Below are 16,913 nucleotides of genomic sequence, written 5' to 3' on the forward strand. Positions count from 1 at the left end.
CAGAATCATCGCGCTGTGGAGTTGGAAGGGACAAAATAAAGTGTTCCCAGTGTGACAATCCGTGGAAGCTGGTCCATTGGGGGCAAAGTGTTGGACTAGGACCTGGGAGGGCAGGGTTTGAAACCCCCCTCAGCCACTCCGAAGGTCACAGGGTGACCTTGGGCAAATCAGAATCTCTAACTAGCCTACCTCACAGGGTTGTTGTGGGGATGAAATGGGGAAGAGGCGAGCCATGTCCTTCAGCTTGAGATTCTTGGAAGATAAAGGTGGTATGTGATGATGATGATGATGATGATGATGATAGCAGCTATGCTCTACCTCCTATAGTTGGAGGCAGACGCGCTGCTAGATACCAGGTGCTGGAAACCACAGAAGGCAAGAGTGGTCTTGTGTTTGAATCCGGCTTGCTGCTGTCCTACAGGCAACCGTTCAGAGACTGTGTGCACAGGTTGCTGGACTAGATGGACCACTGGCCTGATCCAGCAGGCTCTTCTTGTGTTCTTAACCTCATTCTGCCTTCAGCTATCCAGCCCACACCAGCCTGCCTTTGTTCTTACAAGCAGTCTTGGTAGCGGTGGCACTGTCTGTCAGCTTCCTCCTCTTCATTTTCAGTGTCGCCTTTGTAGAACTCGGCAGGGAAGAGAAGGAAGACAAAACTGGAATTTGTTGGCTGTGCGTGTCATTCTTGTAGGATATTGCAGCCAAAGATGCTAGTTAGTGCATGACCAGAGAACTCTGTTCCTAGAGTCAGTTAGGTCATGCCCCCTCACCTCCGGTGCGGGAGTAAATGAAGCTTCTTCTCTTCCTTTCCTCACTCCAGTCCCTCTTCACTCCATGTAACCAACCGGGTAGGATGTTTGAAACTATATTTCTGTATTTTGTACCCAAGAGTATTCTACTCATGTGCTCATTGCTGCTGCATGGAATAATGCATAAATCAGACCTTGGATATTATAAGTAAAGCATTTTAAACTTGGTTAATGGTGTGTGGTATGTTCATTGCCATAGAAAGAGGGGTAAGAGCTGTAGGCATACTAAATGGGATACGGAGAGGGGTCTAACAGCCTATATTCCCATGCTATACCTATGCTTAACTCAGTAACTGTTTAAAACTTTGTTGGATGCTCCCCAAGCATCCAACCAATTATTTTCTTAATTACCCACACATGGGTCACAGATCTTATTTTCCTTCCACAATTCTATCAGTGGCTCTGGCTCCACATTGGATGACCTGCTTTCCTCTTCACCAGTCCCAATGCAAGTTGCATAAAGGGACCCGTGACGACTCTGGGGTTGCGGCACTCATCTCGCTTTATTGGCCAAGGGAGCCAGCGTACAGCTTCCGAGTCATGTGGCCAGCATGACTAAGCCGCTTCTGGCGAATCAGAGCAGCACACGGAAACACCGTTTACCTTCCCGCTAGAGCGGTACCTATTTATCTACTTGCACTTTGATGTGCTTTTGAACTGCTAGGTTGGCAGGAGCAGGGACCGAGCAACAGGAGCTCACCCCGTCGCGGGGGTTGCATAGCAAACTATGAAAAATAGTTTTATAAGTTGTGTGTCTTTATTTCTCAGTTTGATCCTTTCACATAGTTTTGCATGTATTGTGGTATTTTATGCATTGTGACTTGCAGTTATTTTTATTGATCATAGTTTATTAATATTTATTGTAATTGTTAAGAGTGAATTACTGTTTATTATTTGTTGATGTTTTGAGAGTTAATTTTATTGTCTACTATTATATTCTAATAGATTATTGGATATTATTTTATTTGATATAAGTCATTCCATTTTAAAGTTATGTTTTATTATGACTTTCAGTGTTGGATCAGATTATTATTAGGTTCATGTTCTTTGCTGTATATTTTGTTGCTGTAACCACCTTGTGTGTAGCTATATAAAAAGGTAGTATACAAATCAAAAGTGAAATGAAAAAAATGAAATGAAACACACACAAAGAGCTTCCCCCACTTGCTGCGCTTCAATATTTGCCGCCTGAGGCACCTGCCTCACTATCTAACTCATGGTAGGGCCGGCCCTGATTGCTGCTTAACGTGTTTTGAGTTTCAACCTGGAATGCTATCCTCCAGTAGTTCAAGCAGATCCATTGTTACATGATAACACATTCCATTCATCATGGACTGTTACAGTACAAAACATAGTGGGCAGAATACCTTTCAGAAAGATCAGCAGCTCCAAACACATCGGATACATTTCGAAAGATGAATCTATTTTTTTTCACAGTGTCTTTGGATTTTTGCCACCAGTTTCTTCAGGCAAGAACAGTTTATTGCAGAGTAAATAAATGAATGATACACAGAGCAAGCAGAAAAGAGCCTCCAGGTATGTGTAGCAGATACAGAAATTCCTGGTGAAAGATATGGGATGTTACAAGTACCCCAAAGTGTGTTTTTTCACTTACAGGTGGGTAGCCATGTTGGTCTGCCATAGTCAAAACAAAATCGAAAATTCTTTCTAGTAGCACCTTAGAGACCAACTGAGTTTGTTCCTGGTATGAGCTTTCGTGTGCATGCACACTTCTTCAGATATCTTCAGGTATCTGAAGAAGTGTGCATGCACACGAAAGCTCATACCAGGAACAAACTCAGTTGGTCTCTAAGGTGCTACTAGAAAGAATTTTCGATTTTGTTTTGTTTTTTCACTGTTGAAATATTGGAGAGTATAAAAGTAATGTCATGCCCATTCAACATTGCCCTTCACCTTTCCAGTAAGATGCTATAGCATCAAACCTCTTGCTGTCAGAGTTTTGTTTTTGTTTTTTGTTTTTTTGCTGCAGGAAAGGCAACATTGCCCGAATGGTGCCGTTTAGGAACAGGAAGTGAGGCTCCCATTCAGATCAATGCTATACTGTGTCCATGCTTTCCACTTTCCCTTGTTTCTTGCCTCTTCTTAATTCTCCCCATGACTGAAAGCACTGGAAATGTACCTCTGAAGCTACCAAGTCTTGCTAAGCTGCCTTTGATCTGGGCTGCTTTTCTGCACAGCGACAGATGCACAAAACCTGCTGAGCAGAGCAGAAGACTTTTTATTGCTTTCCCATTCACTACATAAACATCATTAGATGCCAGTGATGAAATCCCGGCCTTTATTGAATGAAAGGGATTGCTGAAGAAAGGAAATGGAAGAAAGTGAATGGATAGTCAGCAGATTTTTTTTTTAAATGAAACCCAAAGTGCAGGGGGCTGAGATATTGAAGAGAGATGCTATATTCCTGTTGGGTCACCATGACCCTTCTGAGACTTCTGAGTTACTTAAAGCCAATCCATACTGCTGTCCTTATGTATTACAAACTTGGTATCATGCCAAGCCAGCAAGCCCTGACCCAAAGTCCTTGGAGGATGAACCAGACACCCCACAGCTGGAGGAGCTCAGAAGAGGAGGTAGAGTCCCCTAGAATGAGTGCTGAAGATCCCATTGAGGGACCCTCAGGAAGAAGAGCCCTTGGATATGTCAGAGGAGGATGGGGGCAGAGAGGCCACCACTCCAGCCCTTGAGAACACTGGTGCCAAATAGTCCAGGTCCAAGCTGAAGACAGACAACAGCATGTGTCTATGTGTGTATCCTCATGAGGGGACTTGATGGGCCATTGACCTGATTCCTCAGGCTCTTCTCATGTTATTGATCTCTAGCGGCAAAATATCTTGGGCTGGTCCACCCAGCCAAGTATCCTGTCTCTGATGACTACCAGGAGCTCTGCAGCAGTTCCTTTTCTAAAAATTTTTTATTATACTAGAATTTTTACATACATTGTATACTCTCCGTCAAATATTGAATTTCCCATACAGTTTTTCCCTTTTGCCCTTCCCACCCCGCTCCCCACCCAAGGTCCATTACAAGGGTTCAAACAGTAGACCTCAGCCACGGGCACAGAGTCATTAATTTCCACCGAATGTCTTTTTTCCGGTTATTATCCATTGAAAGTAGAGCTTCCATCTGGTCTTGATCATCGTGGCCTTGACCTTCCATGATGTTTCCTGTGTCGTGACTGCGACAATATCCGATTGGATAAAATTGAACAGATAATTAGACCAGACCTCTTCTGTCCATTTTTTTCTATCCTTCCACCCCAGCGCTATTGTTGCCTTTCCTGCTAAAATCATGGCTTTGAATGTAAACTGGTCTCCTTTCTCTATGGCTGTATTTCCAAGTAATCCCATTGTCATAAGGTTAAAATCTATAGATAACTTCACTTTGAAAACTTCATTAATGATCTTAAGAATTTTATTCCAGAATCTCCTTGCCTCTGGGCAATCCCAGTACATATGGGAAAACCAGCCCCTGGCCCGTTCGCAGTGCCAGCAGTTTGGGTTGAGTCCTGGTACCATATTGGCTAGCTGGACCGGAGTCCTGTACCATTTTTGAAAAAAATTAGTTCGAACTCTCTGAATTTGTTTACTTTAATCTCGCTTATTTCCTTCATTATCCTTACTATCTTTGATTCACTAATTTGTTCTTCCTTGCTCCATAACGTTTGAGCAAGTAAGGTTGTCTGTTTCCTATTTGAAATCATTCTCCTATAAATTTTGCCTATTATTCCTTGTTTAGTTTTTTTCCATTTGTTTGTATAGTTCCTCTACTGGCTCTTCTAAGTTCATATTTCCTTTCTCTTGGGCTTTGAAAATTTTGTTGTATAGTCCTCCAATTTTAGCCAGTGTTGGTTACCTATATTCTCTGTTACTTCCTGCAGTGACTTTAAGGAACCTCCTCTATACATGTCATTGACTATATAGAAGCCCTTGGCTTTAATAATTTTCCACCATTTGGGGTCCTCTATTACCTCTTATATACTCTCTAAGGGTGCCCATAGGGAGATTCTTTTCCACCATAAGGGTTGCCATTTCCTCCATATATACCTAACGCCAATTTTCTGGGGCCTATTGCCGATTTCAGATCTTTAATTACATTATTCGTAAAAATTCCAAATCTTCCTACACCTTTGTTAACCTCATCCTCGAATTTGATCCACTTTTGTTTGTTTTCAACTCCCGTTTCTAATAAGGTTTTTAATTGGACAGCTTCATAGTAATTATAAATGTTAGGGAGACCCCACCCTAATTCTGACTTATGGTTATATACAAACCTCTTTTGTATCCTTGATTTTTTACTTCCAAATATCCATTGTCTTATCTCCCCATTCCATTGTTCCATTTTCTGTTTTTTTCATTTCTAGTGGGATAGCTTGGAATGGATAGCTCAACTTGGGGACCCAAAACATTTTAGTAGCCTTGACTCTAGATGATATGCTTAAAGTTTTGTTTCTCCATCTTTTCATATCCTTCCGTATTTTATTCCATACCTTCTTGTAATTGAGTTCTACAATCTTGTTAATGTTCCTGTAGAGTTCAATACCCAGGTATTTTATTCTTCTAGAGCCCATGCCTGTGCCTGTTGTACTATTTATTTATTTTTTCAGCCAGATTCACATTGAAGTACATTATTTCTGATTTAGTTATATTTGCCCCTAATCCGGAGCATTCCTCAAAGTCTTCTACTATAATCTTTATTTCTTTATCCCTTCTTTCGGATTTGTTATAATAACAATAATATCATCCGCAAACAGGTTAATTTTCAGCAGTTCCTGAACTAACTCGCATTACTACTCAAGGCCTTTTTCACTCAGCTAGGAAAGTGGGTGGCAGAAGCTAGTACCTGTTGTTTGGATGCTCATGCCAAATTTGTTAACAATGTGTTGGTAAAGAACTGCCAGCAGGTGGTGCGATTAGAGACATACGTACCTTGGTACCCACCAGATGTAAGGATGCATATCATGGCTTCCTTTTAAAACCACCACCATGAAAAGTAACCTTACAATCAACTGTAATGCTGAATTAAGGATGCAATTTGAAAACATGAAGAAATGTTTGGAAAACTTTCAAAGAAGATAGATTCAAATTACAAACAAATACATAACAACAACAACAACCAGGTTTTGCCATTTTCAGCATTTTCATCCAACTCTTGCATCCTTTTTTGCCTCATTCCTAAACAACACTTACCTGGAAATATGCCTCATTGGTTTTATTTCCTGCTAAGCGGCTGCAACCTTAAGCTTGGAAATTACAGAGCAATAAAAAGAGTTTTAAGTTTGTTTTATGTGTATAAAATCAATGTTCTTCTGTGGAATGTGGTGGCTTATGCCCCAAATGTTTTAGAGGAGGGGTGGCTGATCTGTAGCCCACATCTGGTTCCCCTAAGAGAGTTTTTGTGGCCCTTAAGAATTGAACATTTGATTTAAAAAATAATAATAAGTTTTTTTATATACTGCTCCTATTGATACCCCTAAATGTGTCCCTTAAAAATATTATCATGTATCTATCTGACCACCTTATGTGTCCCTTGGTATGATTTCAAAGGATTTTTGTGACACCCCCACCGTCTTTTAATTAAAATACAACAAAACTAGCTATGTCCACTTTCACACATTGGTCACACCTTTAATATGTGCCCCCCTCCCTGGAGGGTTGACCAAGAGAAAATCTAACCTTCAGCCCTAAAAAAGTTAGTCGTTTCTGTTTAGGATTTTACAAAAACACCATTACAGTGGTCCTTTTTTTCTTTTTTCTTTTTAAATATTCAAGGAAATATAACTTGTGATTTAGTTTAAAAGGTAATTAGCATTGGCAAGTCATCTTTATTATGTTTGTTCCCTATTATATCAAAGATGAATTGTACACCTATCTAAGTTGTTTTATTGTTTCTAGAGTTTGTAGGAATGTTTTTTATTGTTTTTAGAACTTGTATTTTTTATCTCGTACAGCAACTTTGATGGCTTCAGTAAGTGAGGCAATTTAATAATAATAATAATAATAATAATAATAATAATAATACCCCACCCATCTGGCTGGGTTTTCCTAGTCACTCTGGGCAGCTTCCAGCAGAATATAAACACATAATAAAAATTGTGCCCTGAATTCTCAACCCCAGATAAATCTTGAAGTCCTGAACTCGGGAAACCAAAGATAGTTCTTATTATTATTTTTTATTTAGAGATTTATATATAAAAAGGAACCCCAGCTGCAGAGACTAATCCTATGGTCAAGGTGTAAGAGCGGATGTTGGGCCAGGATTTAACCATGATCTTACGTTCTGCAAGGAGCGAAGCCAAATCTCAGCAGCAGTAAGGTAGAAAACAAAGAAGACCAAACATAGCAACACCCACAGAGTCCCTGGCAACTATACTAACAGTCACCAATCACAATGTCACTCTCCCACATATCAGCCATGCCTGGAAGGCGCCAATCATTATGTGACAAAGGCGGAAAGACTGTGATGTGACACATCATGAAAACCTGCCCAAACCCTCCCCCAGATGCAATGCAGAAGTGGGCTGTCAGGAGCATCCCACAGCATATTTACTATTACAGACTTCTGCAGCTCATCGGCTTGAAGGTGGAGCCCGGTAACAGGCTTCCCCAGGATGTGAGTTTGATAATCAAGCTGCACTGCTTGTATGGGAGCCTGTGAGACCCGAGAATTCATGGACAGGGAACCAAGGATGCTCCAAAAGTAAAGGCCCAACAGACAATCCTATTATGTGGCTGGTAGCTCAGTGGGAAACAAGAGGTGTTGATTTCACACCTGCTCATTTATAGGAAGTGCAGCCTTATACAGAACAGGCAAATATCTCAGTTTCTGGGCCTGGGAAATGTCAGAGCAAGGAAAAAGTGAGGTATAAAAAGGATGCCAAGATCCAAGTTTGGGGCAAGTACTCTATGGTTAGGTTTAAAATAACAAAATATGCAGCAAAGTGAAGCATGTAAACATACACTATTAAGCCTTTAAACTATGGCCTTGTGAGTTCCAAAACTTCCCACTTCCCCCAGCATAGGAGAAAATCACACATTTCGCAAGTTAAAAAATGGTTTACTGACATGCTTTTCAAAGGTCTAATTCATGTGCTTTTGCATACAGCATTGAGGGAAAAGTTGCATAGGCAGTAAAAGCTGGCTTAGTTACAGTGGTGAGAGTTTCTAAATTATTGGTATAGGAGCTAAAGAGTGGCTTGTGAGAGCCATGCAGCTAAGTTGGAACAACCAGCTTAGACTCTTCACATGCTGAGCTTCTGAGGTATACTGAAGGGGAACAAATGCTTGATTACCTAGTCCAGTGGTGGCCTGGTCCTGTTAGCTAGGGATGATGGGAGTTGTAGTCCCAAAACACCTGGAGGGCAGAGTTTGGCCGCCACTGACCTAGTCCCTATCAATGTAAGCTACCGGTAAGCCTGTCAGGCAGCTTACTCTATGGTTTTAACCCTTCATGTATCAATTAGACTTAAGCACAATGGTTATATGAGGCTGGTTACAGGTGGGTAGTCGTGTTGGTCTGCCATAGTCAAAACAAAATAAAATAAAAAATTCTTTCCAGTAGCACCTTAGAGACCAACTAAGTTTGTTCTTGGTATGAGCTTTCATGTGCATGCACACTTCTTCAGATACACTGAAATGTATATGAGGCTGGTTATCCCACAGGTCCTGCCGACACATAGGACTTATGTCTTATCAGGATTTGGCTTCAGCATATTGGCCCTCCCCTCATCTATCCTATCACTGCATGGAGACAGTGTATTAGGATTTGCTCAGCCACACTTGATTCCTGATGTAAGAGAAATAAAACTCTGTATCATCAGCATAGTGATGACACAGTGCTCTAAATCCCCGAATTCCTGCTTCAAGTGGTTTCGTATAGCTGCAGCATAGTCCACAACTCTCAGGGAACCAACATATAGCCATATAGCCACAACCTCTGAAACTGGGCCTGTAGATAGGAGCAGAACCACTGCCTCTGACTCGCAGGGCTGGTTGATGATATCAAACACCGCCAAGCAGAAGTCAAGTGGCAGGGCCACAATCCTTTTCTCAATAAGGGCCACTCATCAGAATAACCAAGGCTGAGTTAACCCCCAACCAATGCCTGAACCCAGTGTGGAAGGGGACAAATAATATGTTTACTCCAAGTGTGCTTGCAGCTGAGCCCCTCTCAAGCACTAGGTGATAACTGTCTCATATATATATATATATAAAATCTGTCATATATATATATATATATATATATATATATATATATATATATATGGTCCATATATATATGGTCAAAGGCCTGGAAACGGTGCCTTATGAGGAACGGCTTAGGGAGCTGGGTATGTTTAGTCTGGAGAAGAGAAGGTTAAGGGGTGATATGATAGCCATGTTCAAATATATCAAAGGATGTCATATAGAGGAGGGAGAAAGGTTGTTTTCTGCTGCTCCAGAGAAGCGGACACGGGGCAATGGATTCAAACTACAAGAAAGAAGATTCCACCTAAACATTAGGAAGAACTTCCTGACAGTAAGAGCTGTTCAACAGTGGAATTTACTGCCAAGGAGTGTGGTGGAGTCTCCTTCTTTGGAGGTCTTTAAGCGGAGGCTTGACAGCCATCTGTCAGGAATGCTTTGATGGTGTTTCCTGCTTGGCAGGGGGTTGGACTAGATGGCCCTTGTGGTCTCTTCCAACTCTATGATTCTATGTTGTTGTTGTTCAGTCGTTCAGTCGTGTCCGACTCTTCGTGACCCCATGGATCAGAGTACGCCAGGCACGCCTATCCTTCACTGCCTCTCGCAGTTTGGCCAAACTCATGTTAGTAGCTTCAAGAACACTGTCCAACCATCTCATCCTCTGTCGTCCCCTTCTCCTTGTGCCCTCCATCTTTCCCAACATCAGGGTCTTCTCCAAGGAGTCTTCTCTTCTCATGAGGTGGCCAAAGTACTGGAGCCTCAACTTCAGGATCTGTCCTTCTAGTGAGTACTCAGGGCTGATTTCTTTGAGAATGGATAGGTTTGATCTTCTTGCAGTCCACGGGACTCTCAAGAGTCTCCTCCAGCACCATAATTCAAAAGCATCAATTCTACGGCGATCAGCCTTCTTTATGGTCCAGCTCTCACTTCCGTACATTACTACTGGGAAAACCATAGCTTTAACTATACGGACCTTTGTCGGCAAGGTGATGTCTTTGCTTTTTAAGATGCTGTCTAGGTTTGTCATTGCTTTTCTCCCAAGAAGCAGGCGTCTTCTGATTTCGTGACTGCTGTCACCATCTGCAGTGATCATGGAACCCAAGAAAGTGAAATCTCTCACTGCCTCCATTTCTTCCCCTTCTATTTGCCAGGAGGTGATGGGACCAGTGGCCATGATCTTAGTTTTTTTGATGTTGAGCTTCAGACCATATTTTGCGCTCTCTTCTTTCACCCTCATTAAAAGGTTCTTCAATTCTTCCTCACTTTCTGCCATCAAGGTAGTATCATCAGCATATCTGAGGTTGTTGATATTTTTTCCGGCAATCTTAATTCCAGTTGGGGATTCATCCAGTCCAGCCTTTCGCATGATGTATTCTGCATATAAGTTAAATAAGCAGGGAGACAATATACAGCCTTGTCGTACTCCTTTCCCAATTTTGAACCAATCAGTTGTTCCATATCCAGTTCTAACTGTAGCTTCTTGTCCCACATAGAGATTTCTCAGGAGGCAAATGAGGTGATCCGGCACTCCCATTTCTTTAAGAACTTGCCATAGTTTGCTGTGGTCGACACAGTCAAATGCTTTTGCATAATCAATGAAGCAGAAGTAGATGTTTTTCTGGAACTCTCTGGCTTTCTCCATAATCCAGCGCATGTTTGCAATTTGGTCTCTGGTTCCTCTGCCTCTTCGAAATCCAGCTTGCACTTCTGGGAGTTCTCGGTCCACATACTGCTTAAGCCTGCCTTGTAGAATTTTAAGCATAACCTTGCTAGCGTGTGAAATGAGTGCAATTGTGCGGTAGTTGGAGCATTCTTTGGCACTGCCCTTCTTTGGGATTGGGATGTAGACTGATCTTCTCCAATCCTCTGGCCACTGCTGAGTTTTCCAAACTTGCTGGCATATTGAGTGATTCTATATATTCTATATATTGAGTGATTCTATATCCCATCTTATATGATTCTATATCCAGGCCCAATATGATTCCCCCCCCACCTCTTTTGAGATGGAAAGTTCCCCCTCCTCATGCAATGATGCATTCATCACGCCCTAGACTCGCCTGATGGCAGCTAGCCTGAATTGACCCCAGCTGGCAAAGATTAGGAGGGCACGGCACGCGGTCAGCAGAACTGCTGCAAGCGCCTTGTCTGCACCCTCGGGGCTCATATACTGAAACAGATCCCAGAAAGCAAGACTAGACAGTTCATCAGATGCATCATCAGGACTTTTCACAGCTATGGCATCTTAGTTGTTGTAGAGGTGGCTGGAATTTATCCTCAAACTGCCTAGCAAATCTGTCAGCTTCTGAGGGCTATAATATCCCGTTCATTGGGCTAGATATTAGTAAACCTCACACCACTTGGAATAACTGCTGGGAACTAATATTAGAGCGGATTGCATAAATAGATCGTAAGTAAAACACCTGACACAGCTGGAGAAAGCAAGGCACATTCTCCTTTGAGAAGCTGCAGGTTGCTCATTTTGGAATACTTGCTGTTCATATAGAATTGTCATCTTCCCAGGCTTTTGACCCTCCCTTTCTTCTCAAATAGCAGGTACATTCTGTTCTCTACTGCTGTAGCTGGGCATAGAACTAAAACAGGCACAATTGATGAAAAATAGAAGTGTTGAAGAATGATAGTTTTATCAGAAGAACAGAGTAAAGGTGGCATCATAGGGATTTTGCTGCTGAAAGAACACTAAACAGCAAGGATACTGTATGAGCAGCCTGAACAATCTAGTTTCATCAGTTAATGATGTAACTAATTTTGGTGATGATGTAGGAAAATACGCAATAAAAAGAAATTCTTTGATGCACCACATCACTATATATTGATATGTATCTTTACTAAATTTAGGACATTTTTCTCACAAAAAAAAAATATCCACTGCCACCAAGTTTAACAAAGATCTATGTACACCATTGACTTCAAATTCAATCAACAAAAGTTAAAATTCAAGTGTACGAAAACGTTCAGAGTTGGGGGGAAAAGTCAGATTATGAAACAGTGACTAATTGGTGCATATTCCTAAACGTAACATATAGGGTAACTATTAAGATGTGAGATAACCAAAATATGGCAAAGGGGGGGAATTTGTTGCCAGGTGATTCATTAGACCCATTTTACCAAAAATGTATCAAAGGTTTTTTTGTATCTTCAGAGTATCCCTTGTGATTACAGTATTAACCAAACTTCTATGCAATGTTGATAGGTGGTAGTCAAGCACTAAAGAAAATGAACCACATTCCTGGAAGGTGACATGTGAAAAAAATGAGGTTCTACATCATCACAAATCACAAGAGAAGAAGATCTCCCTCAAGTACTTCATGAATGAATGTGACTACTTGATTCATATGGTGGGCATGTCCAGGGCATGTCCAGGCCTTGTGCATCATGTGGTGATAGCTGATGTGCATTAATCATGCCAAATGCATTGTGATCTTAGACTGCCAACACAACTGTCGCTTTCGACTTGCAATAATCTGCTATGACACTGCTGAATTATTATTAAAATTATAGTCTTTGGGTGTATCCTGTCATCTGCAGTCGCTCATTCTATGCAGCACAACATAGCACAGTGTTTGAATAGTTAGCAGCTAACATTTAGGTTGCCACCTTCAATTGATGTTCTTGGCTGCTAGCAGTGAGATTCTTGATTACAGGATGGTAAAGTATTTATTAAACACTCATATTAGCCATTGGGTGGAGATTACTCAGTATAGGAACATTGTTTTATTGTGGCATTGCAATATTAAGTGTGGTATTTTCCCCCAACCTATCTTAATGTGGGCTAGAAAATTCCAGTGCTTCAAAAAATGCTATGGCCAAGTGGTCTCTGATATTTACTCTGAGATGTTTATTTAACTCATGTTGCCATTGTGAAAATGCCGTTTCACTTTTCAAACAGATATACACCTGTTATGTACTGAGTTGAATAGGATCCAAAATGCAGCAGTCTGATTGGTCCTAGAACAATAGGATCCAGAATGCAGCAGTCTGATTGGTCCTAGAACAATAGGATCCAGAATGCAGCAGTCTGATTGGTGCGCAGGAGCCACCCAATCCAGCTCCAGGTAGAATTGAATCTGCAACCTGATTGGCATACAGGAGTATCCCGGAATTAGCCAATCACGTGGGGCCCATTGTGTAATTAATGTATATAAAGCAGACGTTTTGGGGGAACTTCCATTCCTCTCGCTACTATGAGCTGAATAAAGAGCATGAAATCCACACTTGACTCCGAGTATATTTCAGCGCCTATTTCCTGCAAATAAATGCTAACAATTGTAAGTCAACCCTAGTACCTGAATCCCTCTTCAACTCCACACAACTCTGACCTGAATTTGTATAATTTGCAGTAGAACCAAAACACATTTCGACTGGACATAGCACATGTTGGTTTCTGATGTTATAAGACAGTCACAGAGGGATCTTATACTCAGGTTATGGTGGCAGAGAGGAAATAGCTGTGCTACACCAATGGGATACCATGTATGACACCACCAAGACATATGCTGGGACAACGTTCTGCCAATGCAACCATTCCACCATGAAGATAAGACAGTAGGATGGTGGGACAATACTGGGAGGAGGGTGGTGGAAGCACACCCAGGGCATGCCCAATACATTTTGGCACCTGAGGCGAATTACAAAATGGCACCCCCTCTCCACCAGGGAAGAGTGAAGATCTACATCAGGAATGGGGGTAGGGGGGCAGGGACTAAGATCTACATTGTGATCTGCTGCCTCTGTGGGTCCTGCTGCCTTGCCTCACCTTGCCTCATGGGTGGGCCGGTCCTGCTTATGCCATATATTCCATACAATATGATACCATATCCATACCACAACCACATCCCCAGCAATGGTGCAAGTTTACAACAGCCCTGGACCCCGTGCAAGGAATTTCCTCCCTTGATTTCAAGGAGGGGGGTATATTAAAAATAGACACATCAACAGGACAACTCATAGGATGTAATGCAGCTCAGCACCCAATCACAGCAAGCCACCACCAGTTTACAACCCCACAGGGAAAACATAACTTAGGTGATAAAGGCACATCGTATGGGGCTATGTTTATCTGGCCTTGGGTGGTACCCACTCAGGGTGAAATTCAAGCCGTTTTCTGGGGTAGTTGAACCAGGTGAAAATGGTTTAGATATGCACCTGCCTGCAGAGTGACTCCACTGCTGTGGACTTGCCCCTTCTGCCCACCAGGCTACTCCAGGGCTGGGAAGCTAGCCCAAGGGTGGATCCTGAGATGCCCTGATGCTGTCACTTGATCCAGGCTGACACAGGTATCTCCCTGCCCACGTCCCTCTCCCAAGCTGGTGTGCATAGCAAGACTGTGGATGCAACAGTGCCCCCACCACTCTTGTTATGCCCTGCTGGGCAGTTACCAGGGTTACAACTGCACCCTTAGAGCTTGCAAGGGACACTCTGCACAAACAACAGTGAGATCCTGCAGACATTGCTGCTGACACTTCTCTGCCTATAACCCTAACAGGTATCTCATACAGGGGCACCAAACAGCCAACAGCAACCATCACACTACTTCCACAACTAGGAGGGCCAGGACAAAGCACATCATACTTTGTATGGTAAGGGTAAGTTAAGTACTACTAACAATAATGTCTGTCTCCTATGCCTTCCTTCATCCTACCCCTTTTCCCACATGTGAATACAGTAACTTTTCTGAACTGTATTGTTATAATGCTTTTTGCCACTGACAGGTAGGGGGAGTACAGAGTGATGGAGCTGCCGTGGAAACAGATTTCCCACAGAGTTCAAACATGCACATTTATCCACAGCACTGAGCTCAGAGGAAATCAGTTTTGCATGTTTGCAACAGATGCTAAAAATGCAGTGCTGGTTGGCGGCATTTGTCCTTTTCACCAAATTATGCGTTCTACAAAACACATTTCTACTGAGTAAGCCATACTGTTAAATGTGACCTGAAATTAGCAGTAAAGTGTATCATCTGAACACGAGTCTTAGAAATGAGACAGAAGTGTTCATCTAGTCTCATGATTAGCATCTTTAAATGAGACATGCAAACCACTTAAGCCTGAATATTTGCTTTGGAATCTGTTACATTTCACTAATTCCAATCTGGGCAAGTGTTGTTTTTCCCCCTCTTATGTGTTTCAACCCTTCCCACTGATACTGTCTGAAGTGGGAAACAATGGCTTAAAAATAATAATCTTAAAATAAGATAATGGAAATGATATTAGTACACCAATATGGATCCTGATGCTTTTCCACTGTCCTTTCCAGTATAGTTAGCCTGTTGTTCCCAGAAAACAGGTATGCTGGCTGTTATGGATGTGTGAAGAGAGGAAATGACTCATACTTGTATCTTCCCACACGTACTAGACAATAACCAAAGCAAAATGTGTGTTTCTCTACACATGGAAATTGCACATCTCAGCATGGTGGGAAATTCATTTAGTTCCTCTGCAGGCATTACAAAATACATGCATGGAACAGAAATCACAGGTTGCTTCCTCTTCTTGTAAATGAACATCAAAAACAATAGAATCATAGAGTTGGAAATGGCTTTTTTGTTTGATGGAGGAAATCCAGGGCCATCTCTACCATTAGTGCAGAGTGAAGCAGCAGCCTTAGGTGGAAGATGCTGGGGTGAGGTGCGGCCAGCAGTTGCACAACCTACTGCTGTCAGGTGTGATAGATGCTGTTTTGTGCTTAAGGAAGATCAATTAATGAATAATAACAATTATTTTTTATTATTTTATTATTTATACCCTGCCTATCTGGCTGGGTTTCGCCAGCTACTCTGGGCAGTTTACAGTATATATACTAAAACATACATTAAAGCATAAAAAACTTCCTGGTACAGGGCTGCCTTCAGATGTCTTCTAACAGTTTGTAGTTATTTATCTCCTTGACATCTCAAGGGAGGGTGTTCCACCAGACCAATTGGTTTCAATACATTAAATGGTGGTTGTGAAGAAGCATATTGTCCTCTTGGGCAGGCCCAGAGGAAATGCAAATGTGGTAAAGTCAGGCTCCGGTTTAAAACCTTTTAAGCAAACCACTGAACTACACCAGGTATACCATGCTCTGGTTCTCCATCCCTTAGTTTTTGGATCCTGCACTTGTCCTTCATTTTAGACAAATGAAGTTCATGAAATTATGTCCCAGAAACCGCGGGGCTGACTTGCGAGTAACAAAAGGTGCAGAACTGGGCTGTCAACTAAACTGGCTAAGGAAAATTAAACTGGCTAAGTATAGTGGGATTCAGGCCCAAGTTCATGTGCTTAGGTCAGGGCTACAGAAACCATTTCCTGTTTTTAGAAGGCCGCCTTGATCATGGCCAGGCTTCGTATCCTTAACACAAGGAAGAAACGTGTCTCGGTGGGGTTTTCTCCCAAGTAAATGTCACCAGCACCATTTATTATTATCCGCCCCTCGCCCTAAGGCTGTCGTTGAAAGGCTGCCCCTCATATTGCCCATACAGGATAACCGTTGTGGGTTTATTTTATTTTTTTTGGGGGGGGGGGAGCGAGAAAAAGAAGGCGATACCACAACCTCCTTCTCCCTCTCTCCCTGCCAGCTGTGCGGAGGGATACGTGGGGGCCTCGCTCTCGATTAAAAAAGAAGATCCGGTCGCGACGGCCATTTGGCGAATGCGCGACCCCTAAAGTGGATATAAATATAGAGAAATAAATAAATAAATAAATATTTATGGCTCGCGCTATATCCGGGATTCGAACTGCGGCACAGTCAAGCGCTGTACTGTAAGGGCCTATCGGACTATCGACCCTTATTGTTGCGCCGTGGGAGGGTATTTCACAAACGAGGGTGTGTTTCAAAAAAATAAAATAAGAAAGAGACCGGGATTCCAGCACGCGCGCTTTTCATCGCCTCCTGACAGTAGCTG

This window comes from Lacerta agilis, chromosome 9 (genome assembly GCF_009819535.1).
Source record: "Lacerta agilis isolate rLacAgi1 chromosome 9, rLacAgi1.pri, whole genome shotgun sequence".
Lineage (NCBI taxonomy): Eukaryota > Metazoa > Chordata > Lepidosauria > Squamata > Lacertidae > Lacerta > Lacerta agilis.